At 38.3% G+C, this 18,289-nt stretch overlaps 1 protein-coding gene across 4 annotated transcripts in view; it reads left to right on the top strand.

Annotated features, from left to right (window-relative positions):
• Positions 1 to 18,289, top strand: part of PCYT1B (phosphate cytidylyltransferase 1, choline, beta) — a 167,564-nt gene that overhangs the window by 123,742 nt on the left and 25,533 nt on the right. The window lies entirely within an intron of this gene.

Genomic DNA, 18,289 nt, shown 5'->3' with positions numbered 1-18,289 from the left:
CTACTCAAGGGTTCCCTTATCTCAGTCCAATATGTGACCTCCACTTTGGGCATCAGCCCAAATGACTTCAAGTCTATGTCACTTCCTTATTTAGTTTCTGCTTTTCCTCTCACTATGGCACCCAGTAGTGCCCAAAGCCAGCTCTGGTCTCTATTTCTTATCCAGAATTTGAAGCCATTTGGTAGTCATTGAATGTCTGTTACCGCAGAGGTTGGTTCCGTAGCTCATCCCAGTCTCCCAGTTGGATGATGCACAGCTTGGGGGTAAGGGTGAAGTGGGTCAGTGGTATCATGGAACTTGTAAGACGAGGCTCATGCCTCTTGGATCAACCAGAGGAGGAGGATGCAAAAGAAATGTAGCTGCCTTGATCGCCTTTGGTTGTCAGGAACTCCTCTTTCATTGGTTGGAATAGAGAGAAAGAAGAGGTAGGACTCTCTCTGTACTTATCATGCCCTGATTTGACCCCTTTTTTTCCCCATGGTATGTATGTGCTGGGATAGGCATAAAGGTCTTGGGGGACTGAGGCCATGATCTGAATCTTAAAACTAAGACAGAAAATGTAGACAGGGTCTCTTGCCTAAATTCTATATAGAATTCTGAGTGAAAATTATGGAAAGGGAAAAGAAAATTCTGGAAACCACCTTCTATTCCATTGGTATTTCTATTGTGCATGCACTTCCAGAGTAAATAACCAGTATTATCAGCAGAGTTAATGAGGGTTCTATGAAAAAGATAGTTTTTTAAAACTGAAGTATAGTTGATTTACAATGCCATGTTAATTACTGCTGTACAGCAAAGTGATTCAGTTGTACATATATATATTTATTTTTAATATTCTTTTCCATTATGGTTTGTCATAGGATACTGAATATAGTTCTCTGTGCTATACAGTAGGACCTTGTTTATCCATTCTATATAGAAAAGCCTACATCTGCTAACCCCCAACCTCCCACTCCACCCCTCCCCCAACCCCCTCCCCCTTGGTAACCACCAGTCTGTTCTCTGTGTCTGTAATTCTGTTTCTGTTTCACAGATAGGTTCATTTGTGTCATATTTTAGATTCCACATATAAGTGATATCATATGGTATTTGTCTCTCTCTTTCTGACTTACTTCACTTAGTATGATAATCTCTAGTTGTATCCATGTTGCTGCAAATGGCATTATTTTGTTCTTTTTGTGGCTGCGTAGTATTCCACTGTATACATATACCACATCTTCTTTATCCATTCATCTGTCAGTGGACATTTGTTTCCATGGCTTGGCTATTGTGAATAGTGCTGCTATGAACATTGGGGTGCATGTATCTTTTTGAATTAGAGGAGTTTTCTCAGGGTATATGCCCAGTAGTGGGATTGCTGGGTCATGTGATAATTCTATTTTTAGTTTTCTAAGGACCCTCCATACTGTTTTCCACAGTGGCTGCACCAACTTACATTCCCACCAATAGTGAAGGAGGGTTCCCTTTTCTCCATACCCTCTCCAGCATTTGTTCTTTGTAGACTTTTTAATGATGGCCATTCTGACTGGTGTGAGGTGGTACCTCATTGTAGCTTTGATTTGCATTTCTCTAATAATTAGCAATGTTGAGCATCTTTTCATGTGCCTCTTGGTCATCTGTATGTCTTTTTTGGAGAAATGTCTACTTAGGTCTTCTGCCCATTTTTGGATTGGATTGTTTGTTTTTTGTTATTGAGTTGTATGAGCTGTTTGTATATTTTGGAAATTAAGCCCTTGTTGGTCACATTGTTTGCAAATATTTTCTCCCACTCTGTAGGTTGTCTTTTCATTTTGTTTATGGTTTCCTTTGCTGTACAAAAGCTTACAAGTTTAATTAGGTCTCATTTGTTTATTTTTGTTTTTATTTCTATTGCCTTGGCAGACTGACCTAAGAAAACATTGGTACAGTTTATGTCAGAGAATGTTTTGCCTATGATCTCTTCTAGGAGTTTTATGGTGTCATGTCTTATGTTTAAGTCTTTAAGCCATTTTGAGTTTATTTTTGTGTATGGTGAGAGGGTGTGTTCTAATTTCATTGATTTACATGTGCTGTCCAACTTACCAACACCACTGGCTGAAGAGACTGTCATTGTATATTCTTGCCTCCTTTGTCGAACATCAATTGACTGTACATGTGTGGGTTTATTTCTGGACTCTCTATTGTGTTCCATTGATCCATATGTCTTTTTTTTGTGCCAGTACCACTCTGTTTTGATTACTGTAGCTTTGTAGTATTGTCTGAAGTCTGGGAGGGTGATGCCTCCTGCTTGGTTCTTTTTCTTCAGTATTGCTTTGGGCATTATAGGTCTTTTCTGGTTCCACATAAATTTTAGGATTATTTGTTTTAGTTCTGTGAAAAATGTCATGGGTAAGTTGATGGGGATCACATTAAATCTGTAGATTGCTTTGGGTAGTATGGCCGTTTTAACAATATTAATTTTTCCAATCCAAGGGCATGGGATATCTGGAAAGCGATAGTTTTAAAGCTAACTAACATTCCTTTTAGAACAAAAAGGAATGATTCCATTTGATTTTCCTGATTTTAAGTAGCCTAGATTTCCTATTATGACATGAGAAGTCTCTAACAAAATTCACTTTGGCTTTATTTTATTGACGGGTTGTCACTGCTGACTCTCTGCTCATTTGAGCTGGTTCATTATAGGATTATCTAAAAGTAAAACACTCAAATAGAAAAAAGAACAATGTTTGAGAAGTTAGAAGAGATGCTTTGCTTAAAGCCTAGCAGTCTCTAAGTGATTATAGAGGCAGCTGTCGTAGGCCAACCATGTCTTGTTGGCTGAGTCTGAGAGGGGTGGAGGGTTTGCAAGGGGCTGCTTGAGCCCTTGATGACTTATAGAAAGAGCTTGTAAGAGTGGAGGAGCTAAGGGTTGGGTTCCTTTTCGTTTTCCCTGGGTTTCAGCTCAGTTCACTTTAATTCATGGGACACTGATTAATGTCCTTGTATGTGCATGGTACTAGGGAAGGACATGAAGATAAAGCGCCCACCCTGTTCTCTGGGATTCCGTGGTCTCTGTAACAAGTCTGAAATTTCTCATTAATCTAGTGTGTACTTTAATAGTTAACATTTTTCACAACTAATTTTCAGGCTGTGAGGAAACAACTAGTGGTTTTTAAAAAATGAAACCATGTAGGCATTCATTTGCTTGCAGGGATTCAGAAATGTGTCTTTGCTGAGAAGCGCTGGTATTGTACCTCAAGCGGGAGGATGTTTCCCCCACCTGCAGTGAGCAAAGGCGGGAAAGGATATCATTTACATAGCAACTGTGAAGGTGGAATAGTAGCTGGAATTGTACTAGGGGAATTTGGTGACAGTGAGCTGAGGTGATTTTTAAGAAATGAAACCCAGCTAAGATACTGCAGGTTTTTCTTTTTAAAACTTGCTATTAGTGTCAAAACTGTTATTAACATTAATTTACCATATCAGCCAGACTTAGATGTTACTTTTTTTCTGTTGACATTAAAAGTACAGGAATAGTTACAAGGATGTTAAACGCCAAGATAAGTAATTTGCTTTCCATGAATATGCTATTATTATAATAATTCTTTTTTATTTTTAAATTTATTTATTTATGGCTGTGTTAGGTCTTCATTTCTGTCCGAGGGCTTTCTCTAGTTGTGGCAAGCGGGGGCCACTCTTCATCGCGGTGCGCGGGCCTCTCACTATCGCGGCCTCTCTTGTTGCGGAGCACAGGCTCCAGACGCGCAGGCTCAGCAATTGCGGCTCACGGGCCCACCTGCTCCGTGGCATGTGGGATCTTCCCAGACCAGGGCTCGAACCCGTGTCCCCTGCATTGGCAGGCAGACTCTCAACCACTGCGCCACCAGGGAAGCCCTATAATAATTCTTTGTTTGGGGATTTGGGACTGGAACTCATTTTTTTTCTAACAATATAGTTTTATTTGCAACATAAATTTAGTAATAACAACATATAAGATGAAGTAAATTTATTTTATAATTCTTGTCCTACTTTTAAAGATAAAGACTCAAACTGGAATTGAAGTACAGCTGATGTACAATATTATATGTTACAGGTGTACAATATAGTGATTCACAATTTTTAAAGGCTATACTCCATTTATAGTTATTATAAAATATTGGCTATATTCCCTGTGTTGTACAATATATCCTTGTACCTGATCATTTTATACAAACTGAATTTTAAAAATGTATTTATTATAAAATTTTGTCCCCATCTAGGTACCAACTATTGTCATATAGTAAAAACCTCCTCTAATATATAATTCTTGTAGGAAAGTCATAAGAAACAAACAGCAACAAAACAGAAAGAGAACGACCACCCAGAGAACCCACTCTTAACATACTGGCCTAAAAACTTTCAAATATTTTCTTCCATCAAGAATGTATATATAGGCATTCTTCCATGTCAGTGCTTTTCAGGTTTCTATTTCATGTAAGCTATTTTGTTTCCCTCCACCTTTTCCCGGAAGAATATTTTCTTAGTTCTTCATATTTAGGAATAACTCTATTTGTGCTAATTTTCTGATCTTCTCCAGAGAAAGCAACAGATCCTGGTGCTATCAAATTTACTCATCCAAACATTGATTATGTCCTCTGTTATGAAATACAAGCAGAAGAGCCTGCTTTCCACCTCCCAGGGCAATGTTTCTCAAAATTTTTTCATTATTGCCTTTATTTAAACATTTTCCCTAATTGCCCACCGATGGCTTTTAGTACTATAGACACACTATACATCTGTTTATATACTATGGCCCGTGGGCGGGGTGGGTGGTATATTAGTTTTCTGTTGCTGCTGTAACAAATGACCACAAATTTAGCAGCTTAAACACACAAATGTGTTATCATACATCTGAAGGAACAGAAGTGTGACTCACTGTGTTAAAATGATGAGGCTGGAGGGGCTGCATTCCTTTACGGAAACCAAGGGGAGAATCTGTTTCCAGCTTTTAAAGGCCACCCACATGCCTCTGCTGGGGTCCCCTTCCTCCACCTTCAAAGCTAATGTTGAATCTGTGACTTCTCTTCATTGTCTCTTTTTAGTTTTTTAAGGAACCTCCATACTGTTCTCCATAGTGGCTGTATCAATTTACATTCCCACCAACAGTGCAAGAGGCTTCCCTTTTCTCCACACCCTCTCCAGCATTTGTTGTTTGTAGACTTTCTGATGATGCCCATTCTAACTGGTGTGAGGTGATACCTCACTGTAGTTTTGATTTGCATTTGTCTAATAATTAGTGATGTTGAGCATCTTTTCATGCGCTTCTTGGCCATCTGTATGTCTTCTTTGGAGAAATGTCTATTTAGGTCTTCTGCCCATTTTTGGATTGGGTTGTTTGTTTCTTTAATATCGAGCTGAATGAGCTGTTTATATATTTTGGAGGTTAATCCTTTGTCCGTTGATTCGTTTGCAAATATTTTCTCCCATTCTGAGGGTTGTCTTTTCGTCTTGTTTATGGTTTCCTTTGCTGTGCAAAAAGCTTTTAAGTTTCATTAGGTCCCATTTGTTTATTTTTGTTTTTATTTCCATTACTCTAGGAGGTGGATCAAAAAAGATCTTGCTGTGATTTATGTCAAAGAGTGTTCTTCCTATGTTTTCCTCTAAGAGTTTTATAGTGTCCCATCTTACATTTAGGTCTCAAATCCATTTTGAGTTTATTTTTGTGTATGGTGTTATGGAGTATTCTAATTTCATTCTGTTACATGTAGCTGTCCAGTTTTCCCAGCACCACTTATTGAAGAGACTGTCTTTTCTCCATTGTATATCTTTGCCTCCTTTGTCATAGATTAGTTGACCATAGGTGCGTGGGTTTATCTCTGGGCTTTCTATCTTATTCCATTGATCTATGTTTCTGTTTTTGTGCCAGTACCATATTGTCTTGATGACTGTAGCCCTGTAGTATAGTCTGAAGTCAGGGAGTCTGATTCCTCCAGCTCCATTTTTTTCCCTCAAGACTGCTTTGGCTATTCAGGGTCTTTTGTGTCTTCATACAAATTTTAAGATGATTAGTTCTAGTTCTGTAAAAAATGCCATTGGTAATTTGAGAGGCATTGCATTGAATCTGTAGATTGATTTGGGTAGTATAGTCATTTTCACAATATTGATTCTTCCAATCCAAGAACATGGTATATCTCTCCATCTGTTGGTATCATCTTTAATTTCTTTCATCAGTGTCTTATAGTTTTCTGCATACAGGTCTTTTGTCTCCCTAGGTAGGTTTGTTCCTAGGTATTTTATTCTTTTTATTGCAATGGTAAATGGGAGTGTTTCCATAATTTCTCTTTCAGATTTTTCATCATTAGCATATAGGAATGCAAGAGATTTCTGTGCATTAATTTTGTATCCTGCAACTTTACCAAATTCATTGATTACCTCTATTAGTTTTCTGGTGGCATTTTTAGGATTCTCTATGTATAGTATCATGTCATCTGCAAACAGTGACAGTTTTACTTCTTCTTTTCCAATTTGTATTCCTTTTAGTTCTTTTTCTTCTCTGATTGCCATGGCTAGGACTTCCAAAACTATGTTGAATAATAGTGGTGAGAGTGGACATCCTGGTCTTGTTCCTGATCTTAGAGGAAATGCTTTCAGTTTTTCACTGTTGAGAATGATGTTTGCTGTGGGTTTGTCGTATATGGCCTTTATTATGTTCAGGTAGGTTCCCTCTATGCCCACTTTCTGGAGAGTTTTTGTCATATATGGGTGTTGAATTTTGTCAAAAGGTTTTTCTGCATCTATTGAGATGATCATATGGTTTTTATCCTTCAATTTGTTAATATGGTGTATCACATTGATTGATTTGCGTATATTGAAGAATCCTTGCATCCCTGGGATAAATCCCACTTGGTCATGGTGTATGATCCTTTTAATGTGTTGTTGGATTCTGTTTGCTAGTATTTTGTTGAGGATTTCTGCATCTATATTCATCAGTGATATTGGTCTGTAATTTTCTTTTTTCGTGGTATCTTTGTTGGGTTTTGGTATCAGGGTGATGGTGGCCTCATAGAATGAGTTTGGGAGTGTTCCTTCCTCTGCAATTTTTTGGAAGAGTTTGAGAAGGATGGGTGTTAGCTCTTCTCTAAATGTTTGATAGAATTCACCTGTGAAGCCATCTGGTCCTGGACTTTTTGTTTGTTGAAAGATTTTTAATCACAGTTTCAATTTCATTACTTGTGATTGTTCTGTTCATATTTTCTATTTCTTCCTGGTTCAGTCTTGGAAGGTTATACCTTTCTAAGAATTTGTCCATTTCTTCCAGGTTGTCCATTTTATTGGCATAGAGTTGCTTGTAGTAGTCTCTTAGGATTCTTTGTATTTCTGTGGTGTCTGTTGTAACTTCTCCTTTTTCATTTCTAATTTTATTGATTTGAGTCCTCTCCCTCTTTTTCTTGATGAGTCTGGCTAATGGTTTATCAATTTTGTTTATCTTCTCAAAGAGCCAGCTTTTAGTTTTATTGATCTTTGCTATTGTTTTCTTTGTTTCTATTTCATTTATTTCTGCTCTGATCTTTCTGAGTTATTTCCTTCTGCTAACTTTGGGTTTTGTTTGTTCTTCTTTCTCTAGTTCCTTTAGGTGTAAGGTTAGATTGTTTACTTGAGATTTTTCTTGTTTCTTGAGGTAGGCTTGTATAGCTATAAGCTTCCCTCTTAGAACTGCTTCTGCTGCATCCCATAGGTTTTGGATCGTCGTGTTTTCATTGTCATTTGTCTCTAGGTATTTTTTGATTTCCTCTTTGATTTCTTCAGTGATCTCTTGGTTATTTAGTAACGTATTGTTTAACCTCCATGTGTTTGTGCTTTTCACGTTTTTTCCCCCGTAATTCATTTCTAATCTCATAGCTTTGTGGTCAGAAAAGATGCTTGATATGATTTCAATTTTCTTACATTTACTGAGGCTTGAGTTGTGACCCAAGATGTGATCTATCCTGGAGAATGTTCCGTGCACACTTGAGAAGAAAGTGTAATCTGCTGTTTTTGGATGGAATGTCCTATAAATATCAATTAAATCTATCTGGTCTATTGTGTCATTTAAAGCTTCTGTTTCCTTATTTATTTTCATTTTGGATGATCTGTCCATTGGTGTAAGTGAGGTGTTAAAGTCCCCCACTATTACTGTGTTACTGTCAATTTCCTCTTTTATAGCTGTTAGCAGTTACCTTATGTATTGAGGTGCTCCTATGTTGTTGGGTGCATATATATTTATAATTGTTATATCTTCTTCTTGGATTGATCCCTTGATCATTATGTAGTGTCCTTCCTTGTCTCTTGTAACATTCTTTATTTTAAAGTCTATTTTATCTGATATGAGTATAGCTACTCCAGCTTCCTTTTGATTTCCATTTGCATGGAATATCTTTTTCCATCCCCTCACTTTCAGTCTGTATGTGTCCCTAGGTCTGAAGTGGGTCTCTTGTAGACAGCATATATATGGGTCTTGTTTTTGTATCCATTCAGCCAGTCTGTGTCTTTTGGTTGGAGCATTTAATCCATTCATGTTTAAGGTAATTATGGATATGTATGTTCCTATGACCATTTTCTTAATTGTTATGGGTTTGTTTTTGTAGGTCCTTTTCTTCTCTTGTGTTTCCCACTTAGAGAAGTTCCTTTACCATTTGTTGTAGAGCTGGTTTGGTGGTGCTGAATTCTCTTAGCTTTTGCTTGTCTGTAAAGCTTTTGATTTCTCCATCGAATCTGAATGAGATCCTTGCTGGGTAGAGTAATCTTTGTTGTAGGTTCTTCCCTTTCATCACTTTAAATATATCATGCCACTCCCTTCTGGCTTGTAGAGTTTCTGCTGAGAAATCAGCTTTAACCTTATGGGAGTTCCCTTATATGTTATTTGTCGTTTTTCCCTTGCTGCTTTCAATAATTTTTCTTTGTCTTTAATTTTTGCCAATTTGATTACTATGTGTCTCGGCATGTTTCTCCTTGGGTTTATCCTGTATGGGGCTCTCTGTGCTTCCTGGACTTGGGTGGCTATTTCCTTTCCCATGTTAGGGAAGTTTTCAACTATAATCTCTTCAAATATTTTCTCTGGTCCTTTTCTCTCTCTCTTGTCCTCCTGGGACCCCTATAATGCGAATGTTGTTGTGTTTAATGTTGTCCCAGAGGTCTCTTAGGCTGTCTTCATTTCTTTTCATTCTTTTTTCTTTATTCTGTTCCGCAGCAGTGAATTCCACCATTCTTTCTTCCAGGTCACTTATCCGTTCTTCTGCCTCAGTTATTCTGCTATTGATTCCTTCTAGTGTAGTTTTCATTTCAGTTATTGTATTGGTCATCTCTGGTTGTTTGTTAAACATTTCTTGCATCTTCTCGACCTTTGCCTCCATTCTTTTTCCGAGGTCCTGGATCATCTTCACTATCATTATTCTGAATTCTTTTTCTGGAAGGTTGCCTATCTTCACTTCATTTAGTTGTTTTTCTGGAGTTTTATCTTCTTCCTTCATCTGGTATATAGCCCTCTGCCTTTTCATCTTGTCTGTCTTTCTGTGAATGTGGTTTTTGTTCCACAGGCTGCAGGATTGTAGTTTTTCTTGCTTCTGCTGTCTGCCCTCTGGATGGAACTCATTTCTTAAAATAGAGAATCTGTGTTAACCTGCCAATATAGTACTGATACAAATACAAATAACCCAAACTTGGAAAGGTACAAAATACAAGGATTTAAGGTACAAAATTTGGTACAACAGGTTTAGCATGTAGCTTATAGTGGGTACTCCATAAATGTTTCTAGATTGAACGAATAGATGTGTGGTGAAGACCTATTCACAGAACTTTTCAGCACCTGCGAAGGATATGGTGAGGCCTAAATCCTCGATGTCTATATTGATCTATATATCTATGCTCTCTATAGATGTCTATATATCTGTATTGCTAGATCAACATATACCCTTAGCCTTCTATTGCTTATGGTGCTGGACAGGGCTTGGTTACAACTTAGCGTTTGGTGGCTCGATTTCAGTAGGCAGACTTGGTTTGCTTGGCCCTTAACAATGTTTAAACCTTTCTCATAGGGAGGGCACAAACTCTCCAGTTGACTGTGTCTATACCATTCCCCACTCTTCCTTGCTGCCACCTTCTCGAACCTTACACCTTTATGGTGCCCACCTGGCCTCAGGGAATATTTGTGTTTGCACCTTGTGGTATAGAGTCTTCAAGTCTCCCCCAAGTGACCTCATGTTTGGAATCAAGAACAAGGATATAAAACCCAAAACCTTACAGTCCATCTCTAAGTGGAGGGTGGTGGTGATGTTACTGTCTAGAAGTTGTGTAGTAGGTTCAACTCTTTTTACATAGTTCTTTCTTTTATGTCTACTCTACCCATTTTAACCACATAAGAGGGTAGTATTATAGCAGTGTTATAAAGAAACAAAGGTCTAGAAAACTTATGAACCTTTCCGATGGTCTCATAGGAGTTTGGAGGTACCAGGATGGAGCCTGGGGCCAAGCCTCTTTCTCCAGGCCAGCACTGGATCCTTCATGATAGAAATGTCCATGGGATGCAGTCACTTTGCTTCCCTCTCCTTCGGCTAGCGTGTGGCACTGTGGAGAAACTAGCGTCTATCAAAACCCTTCCTTTAAGGCTTTTGTGACAAAGCCAGTTGCCAAAAGGGCACATTAGGTCAGGGCATCTAGATTCAGGGCAGGGACTGTTGGCTCCTTTCCTAAGCAAGAAGAAATCATGGTGTTCATGGCTGTATTCATTATTAGAGTGTAACAAATTACCCCAAAACTTGGTGACTTAAAAACAAACATTAGGGCTTCCCTGGTGGCGCAGTGGTTGAGAATCTGCCTGCCAATGCAGGGGACATGGGTTCGAGCCCTCGTCTGGGAGGATCCCACATGCCGCGGAGCGGCCGGGCCCGTGAGCCACAATTACTGAGCCAGCGCATCTGGAGCCTGTGCTCTGCAACAGGAGAGGCTGCGACAGTGAGAGCCCCGCGCACCGTGATGAAGAGTGGCCCCCGCTTGCCAGAACTAGAGAAAGCCCTCGCACAGAAATGAAGACCCAACACAGCCATAAATAAATAATTAAAAAAAAACAAACATTATCTCACATAGTTTCTGAAGGTCAGGAAGCAGCTTAGCTAGATGGTTATGACTTGGGGTCTTGTTATGAAGTTGGCAGTCAGGATGTCAGCTGGCGCTGTAGTCATTTGGGGCTAGAGGATCCTCTTCCACACTCTGATGTCACTGTCAACTGGATACCTCAGTTCCTCACTATGTGGGTCTTTCCACAAGGCTGCCCAAGTGTCCTCACGACATAGCAGCTGGCTTTCTCCAGAGGGAGTGAGAGTCTAAGAAAAAAAAGCTATAGTCTTTTATGATCTAACATCGGAAGTGACAAAGCATCACTTTTACCATCTTCTATTGGTTACACAGACTAATCCTTGTATATTTTGGAAGGACACTACACAAGGATGTGAATACCAGCAGGTGGGGCCTTCTTGGCAGCTGGCTACCACCATTGCTTTTGAGAATTTGAAGCAAGCAATCTACTTTTCAACTGCTGTAATAGATTCTCAGTCCCCTTTTACTCAGTCTGATGGGTGGATTGTCAGAGACCAATATGTTAATTTTCAACTTTATCATCTACCACTCTATTTAGTTAACTGTTTGCTTGATTCTTGTAACTAGTTTTGACTCATACTCAGAAGAGAGCCTGTAACCCAACCAGAGCTGCAAAGGGAAGCCTTCCCAACAGAGACTTGGTATTACCTCTCTTTGGAGGATGCGTCTCTGAAAGACAGACTGTCTCTAGGGAAGGGTTGTAAAGGAGCTAAATTTTGAAGCTTTGTTGCTATTTAGGAGGCAACCCTGTTCATGTCCAAGATATTGAGGGTCAAGAAGTCAGGATCAGGGGATGCCGACTTCCTAGTGAAATTTCATGTTTGCTCTGGGAATTCAAGCATTTCAAACAAACAAAGATAGCGTTCTGTTTAAACATTAGTACCCCAGCCACATATGCTGTCCTTTAAAATATTACATATCATTTTGAATGATCTGCCATTATATTCCTCCATTGACTCTGAAAATAGAATCATTTCCTGTTTGAAGTGAATGGCTCTATTCTGTTTTACCATGTGAACATAGACCCTTTCCTGGAGCAACAGGTGAGAATGACCTTAAGTCAGGTGCAAGTTTTCGGTTTTTCCTGGACCACGAACTCCCTCAGCCTCAATCCAATCAATCAGCCTGGTGGATCTGTAATTTGCCATCTGATATGAGATTACTTAAAGAAAAAAAAAAAACACCTTGATGGTGTGTTCATTTTTTTTTTTTTTTTAGAAAAACCAGATTTACATGATACGAGGTCCAATGCTAATTTTTTCAAACAGCACTAAAAAGACATACAATTCACCATTTTAACCATTTTTAAGTGTACGGTTCAGTGGTATGAAATACATTCACACTGCTTTCCAACAACCACCACCATCCATTTCCAGAACTTTGTTTTTATCATCCCATATTAAAACTATGTACCCATTAAATAGTAAATTCACATTTCCCCACTCCCCTCAACCAGTCCTTGGGGACCACCCCTTTACTTTCTATCAATTTGACTATTCTAGGTACCTCATAAATAGAATCATACAGTATTTGTTCTTTGTTGCACGGCTTCTTTCACTTACTATAATGTCTTCAAGGTTCAACCGATATTATAACATGTATCAGAATTTCATTCCTTTTTAAAGCTGAATAATCTCCCATTGTGAAAGACTTTATTTTTATGTAAAAGAGGCTTATTTACTTATGTTAAAGCATCAGGGCTTCCTTGGTGGTGCAGTGGTTAAGAATCTGCCTGCCAAGGCAGGGGACACGGGTTCAAGCCCTGGTCCAGGAAGATCCCACGTGCAGCGGAACAAATAAGCCCGTGGGCCACAGCTACTGAGCCCACGTGCCACAACTACTGAAGCTCGCATGCCTAGATCCGGTGCTCTGCAACAAGAGAAGTCACCGCAGTGAGAAGCCCGCACGCCGCATCGAAGAGTAGCCCACGCCCACTGCAACTAAAGAAAGCTCGCGTGCAGCGAAGACCCAACGCAGACAAAAATAAATTAATTTAAAAAAAAAAGCATCGGCCTGAGGGGCAGGCATATAATTTAACATACTTCTTAGGGGCCTGCTGGTTACTCTCCAGGGATGGAGGCTGGTGGGTGCCATCTTTGTGTTCTCCCTCTGCCTCATTTCAGCTTGCTTGCTCATAACGTCCAGAAAGGAGCTTGTACCCTCCTTTGGCAGCCTGATTTTTCTGGCTGCTACCCACAAGATACCACTAGATCACCTGGATCTGGTGGCCAGTGGGGCTTATGCTGAAGAATTCCACAGGACTGTAACCAACGGAGAAGACTTCTCGTCCAGGTACCATGCGCAGGACACAGCAAGAGGCAACAGACCCAGGAGCCCAGTCTTTCTGTGAAAGTGGCCTATTTGCTTGTCCTGGAGCTATGGCCTGAGGGACAGACTTTTATGGTTTGGCACACATCTAGGGACCTATTGAAGTGTACTCCAAACACAGAGGCCAGTAGATGCCATCTCTGCTCTCCTTCTGCCTCACACCAGGTCACCAATAGCTACCAGAAAGGAACAATAACTGAACTGAAAAATACACTAGAGGGATTCAACAGCAGACTAGATGAAGCTGAAGATCAGTGAATGTGAAGACAGGGCTGTGAAACTCACCGCAATCAGAGCAGCAAAAAGAAAAAAGAATGAAAAAAAGTGAAAATTGCTTAAGGAGCTTATGGGACAATATCACGCCAACCAAAATTCATATTATAGGGGTCCCAGAAGGAGAAGCAAGAGAGAAAGGGGCAGAAAACTTACTTGAAGACATAATGGCTGAAAACTTCCCTAACCTTGGGAAGAAAACAGAGACCCAGATCCAGGAAGCAAAGGGAGTTCCAAATAAGATGAACTGAAAGACACATTATAATTAAATTGTCAGAAATTAAGGACAAGGAGACAATCTTAAAAGCAGCAAGAGAAAAACAACTTGTCATGTATAAGGGAACCCCCATAAAACTATCATCACATTTTCAGCAGAAACTTTACAGGCCAGAAGGAAATGGCATGATATAGTCAAAGTGCTGAAAGAAAAAACCCACAACCAAGAACACTCTACTGGGTGAAGGTTGTCACTCAGAATTGAAGGAGACAAGAAAAGGCTAAAGGAGCTCATCACCACGAAACCAGCCTTAGGAGAAATGTTAGAGGGACTTCTTTAAGCTGAAAAGAAGGGGTGCTAATTATTAATAGGAAAACATATGAACGTATAACTCTCACTGGTAAATATAAATATGTAGCAAAATTAAGAATAATGTTATAAAGGTGCTGGATTAATCATTTATAAAGCTAGTATGAAGGTTAAGACCTTCATACTAGCTTTATAAGTGAGTAAAAATAACTATAACTACAATAATTAAGGGATACAAGAGATTAAAAGATGTAAAAGGTGACATCAAAAGTGTCAGACATCTGGCAGGGGTTAGGAGGGAGAGTAAAAATGTAGAGCTTTAGAATGTGCTCAAACTTAAGTTTTTATCAACTTGAAACAGACTGATATACATTTTTTATGTGTAAGCCTCATGGTAACTACAAAGTAAAAACCTATAGTAGATACACAAAAGATAAAGGAATCTAAGCACACACTAAAGAAAGTCATCAAATCACAAAGGAAGAGAGCAGAAAGGAACAGAGGAACCAGAAAACAGCCAGAAAACAATTAACAAAATGGCAATATTTACATACCTATCAATAATTAATTTAAATGAAAATGGTTTAAATTTTCCAATTAAAAGTCAGAGTGTCTGAATGGATAAAACACACATCTACATGCTGCCTACAAGACACTCACTTCAGATGTAAGGACACAGACTTAAGGGAAGGGTTGGAAAAAAATATTCCATGCAAATGGAAACCAAAAGAAAGCTGGGGTAACTAAGACAAAATAGACTTTAAAACAAAGACAGTAATAAGAGACAAAAGCATTACATTGTGATCAAGGGGTCAATCAAACAATAGGCTATAACATTTGTAAATATTTATGCACCCAACATAGGAGCACCAAAGTGTATTAACACTTTAGGAAAGTATTTCCTAAAAAAGGAAAGACAACAATACAGTAGTAGTAGGGGGCTTTAAAACACTACTTTCATCAATGGATAGATCATCCAGTCAGTACAGAAATTCAGCTGTAAATGACATATCAGATGGAGTTGATACAGCACAGTCCATCCAAAAGCAATGGAATATATCAATACATTCTTCTCAAGTGCACATGAAATATTATCCAGGAGAGATCATATGTTAGGCCACAAAAGAAGTCTTAACATATTTAAAAAGACTGAAATCATATCAAGCACTTTTCTAACTACAATGGTATGAAACCAGAAATCGATTACGAGAAGAAAACTGGAAAATTCACAAATATGTGGAAATTAAACAGCATGCTACTGAACAACCAATGAGTCAAAGAAGATATCAAAAGAGAAGTCAAAAAATACCTTGAGACAAATAAAAATGGAAATACAATACACCCAAACTTATGGGATGCAGCAAAAGCAGTTCTAAGAGGGAAGTTTGTATCAATAAATGCCAATATCAAGAAACAACAAAAAAATCCTCAAACAACCTAACTTTACATGCCAAGAACTAGGAAAAGAATAATACAGGAAGCCCAAAGGAAGGAAATAAAGATCAGAACAGAAATAAATGAAATACAGACTAAAAAGACAGTAGTTAAGATCAACAAAACTAAGAACTGGTTCTTTGAAAACAAAATTGACAAACCTTAAGCCAGACTCATCAAGAAAAGAAAGAGGACTCACATCAACAAAATTACAACTCACAAAGGAGACATTACAACTGATACCACAGAAATACAAAGGATAAGAGACTACTATGAACAATTATACACCAACAAATTTGACAACCTAGAAGAAATGGATAAATTCCTAGAAACATACAGCCTACTGAAACTGAATTGTGAAGAAATGGAAAATCCAAACAGACCGATTACTAGTAAGGAGACTGAATTAGTCAATCAAAAACCTCCTTGGGATTAATATATACACACTACTATATATAAAATAGATAACCAACAAGGATCTACTGTATGGCACAGGAAACTACACTCAATATTTTATAATCACCTATAAGGGAAAAGAATCTGAAAAAGAATGTATATGTATGTATATATATCTGAATCACTGTGCTGTACACTTGAAACTAACACAACATGGTAAATGAACTATACTTCAATAAAAAAATTATATATATATATAAATATATAAAGTTTCACATATACTATTTCCTATGGTCTGAGCATTTGTGCCCCTCCCCACCCCCCAATTTCATACGTTGAGATCCTAACGCCCAATGAGATGGTATTAGCAGATGGGGCCTTTGGGAGGTGAGTAGGTCATGAGGGCAGAGCCCTCATAAATGAAATTAATACCCACATAAAATAGACCCCAGAGAGCTCCCTTGCCTCCTGCTACCACATAGGGACACAAGAAGGCTATGAACAGGAAGAGGCTCCTCACTCGATCATACTGGCACCTTGATCTTGGACTTTTCAACCTCCAGAACTGTGAGAAATAAATTTCTGTTATAAGCTAAAGAAAACAAAAAACAAAAACCCACCCAACAAAAGTCCACAACCAGATGGCATTACTGGTGAATTCTCTCAAACATTTAAAGAATACCAATCATGTTCAAAGTCTCCCAGAAAGAAAAGAAAAGAAAAAAAAAAAGGAAGGAACACTACCAGGACAATATCCCTGATGAATACAGATGCAAAAATCCTCAACAAAATATTAGCAAACCACATTCAACAATACATTAAAGGGATCATACACCATGATAAGTGGGATTTATTCTAGAGCTGCAAGGATGGTTCAACATCCACAAATCAATGTGTTATACCACTTTAACAAAATGAAGAATAAAAACCATGTGCTTACTCAATAGATACAGAAAAAGCATTTGACAAAATTCAACATCCATGTATGATTAAAAACTCTCAACAAAGGGTATATAGAGGGGAATGTACCTCAACAACATAATAAAAGCCATATTTGACAAGCCCACAGCTAACATTATACTCAATGATGAAAAGCTGAAATCTTTTCCTCTAATATCAGGAAGAAGTCAAGTATGCCCCTCTCACCACTTCTATTTAACACAGTATTGGACGTCCTAGCCATATAGCAATTAGGCACAAAAAGAAACAAAAAGGCATCCAAATTGGAAAGGACAAACTGTCACTATTTGCTGATGACATATTATATATAAGAAACCCTAAAGACTCCACAAAAAAACTGTGAGAAATAATAAATTCAGTTCAGTTGTAGGATACAAAGTCAATATACAAGAATTGTTGCATTTCTACACACTAATAAAAACTGTCAGAAAGAAATTAAGACAACAATCCCATTTACAATTGCATCAAAAAGAATAAAATACATAGGAATAAATTTTACCAAGCAGGTGAAAGATCTGTACACTGAAAACTATAAGATGTTGATGAAAGAAATTGAAGACACAAATAAATGGAAAGACATTCTTTGCTCATGGATTGGAAGAACATTGTTAAAATGTCCATACTACCCAAAGCAATCTATAGATTCAGTGCAATCCCTATCAAAATTCCAATGGCATTTTTCACAGAAATAGAACAAACAATCTTAAAATTCATATGGAACTACATATGATCCCAAATAGCTAAAGTAATCTTGAGAAAAAAGACCAAAGCTGGAGACATTGTGTGCCCTAATGTCACACTATATTACAAAGTGATAGTAATCAAAACAGTGTGGGATTGGCATAAAAACAGACACATATACCAATGGAACAGAATAGGGAGCCCAGAAATAAACCCATGCATATATGGTCAATTTATGACAAAGGAGGCAAGAATATACAATGGGGAAAAGACAGTCTCTGCAATAATGGTGCTAGGAAAACTGGATAGCCACATGCAAAGAGAACGAAACTGGACCACTCTTACACTATACACAAAAAGCTAACTCAAAATGGATTAAAGAATTTAGTGTAATACCTGAACCCATAAAACTCCTACAAGAAAACATAGGTGGTAGGCTCCTTGACGTTGGTCTTCGCAATGATTTGTTGGATTTGACACCAAAAGCAGAGGCATCAAAAGCAAAAATAAACAAATGGGACTACACCAAAGTACAAAGCTTCTGTAGAGCAAAGGAAACCAACAAAATGAAAAAGCAACCTACCAAATGGGAGAAAATATTTGCAAATCATATCTGATAAGGGGTTA

This window comes from Balaenoptera musculus, chromosome X (assembly GCF_009873245.2).
Source record: "Balaenoptera musculus isolate JJ_BM4_2016_0621 chromosome X, mBalMus1.pri.v3, whole genome shotgun sequence".
In the NCBI taxonomy this organism is placed as follows: Eukaryota; Metazoa; Chordata; class Mammalia; order Artiodactyla; family Balaenopteridae; genus Balaenoptera; species Balaenoptera musculus.
The sequence above is the reverse complement of the archived record's forward strand: the minus strand, read 5'-3'. Positions and strand labels throughout refer to the sequence as shown.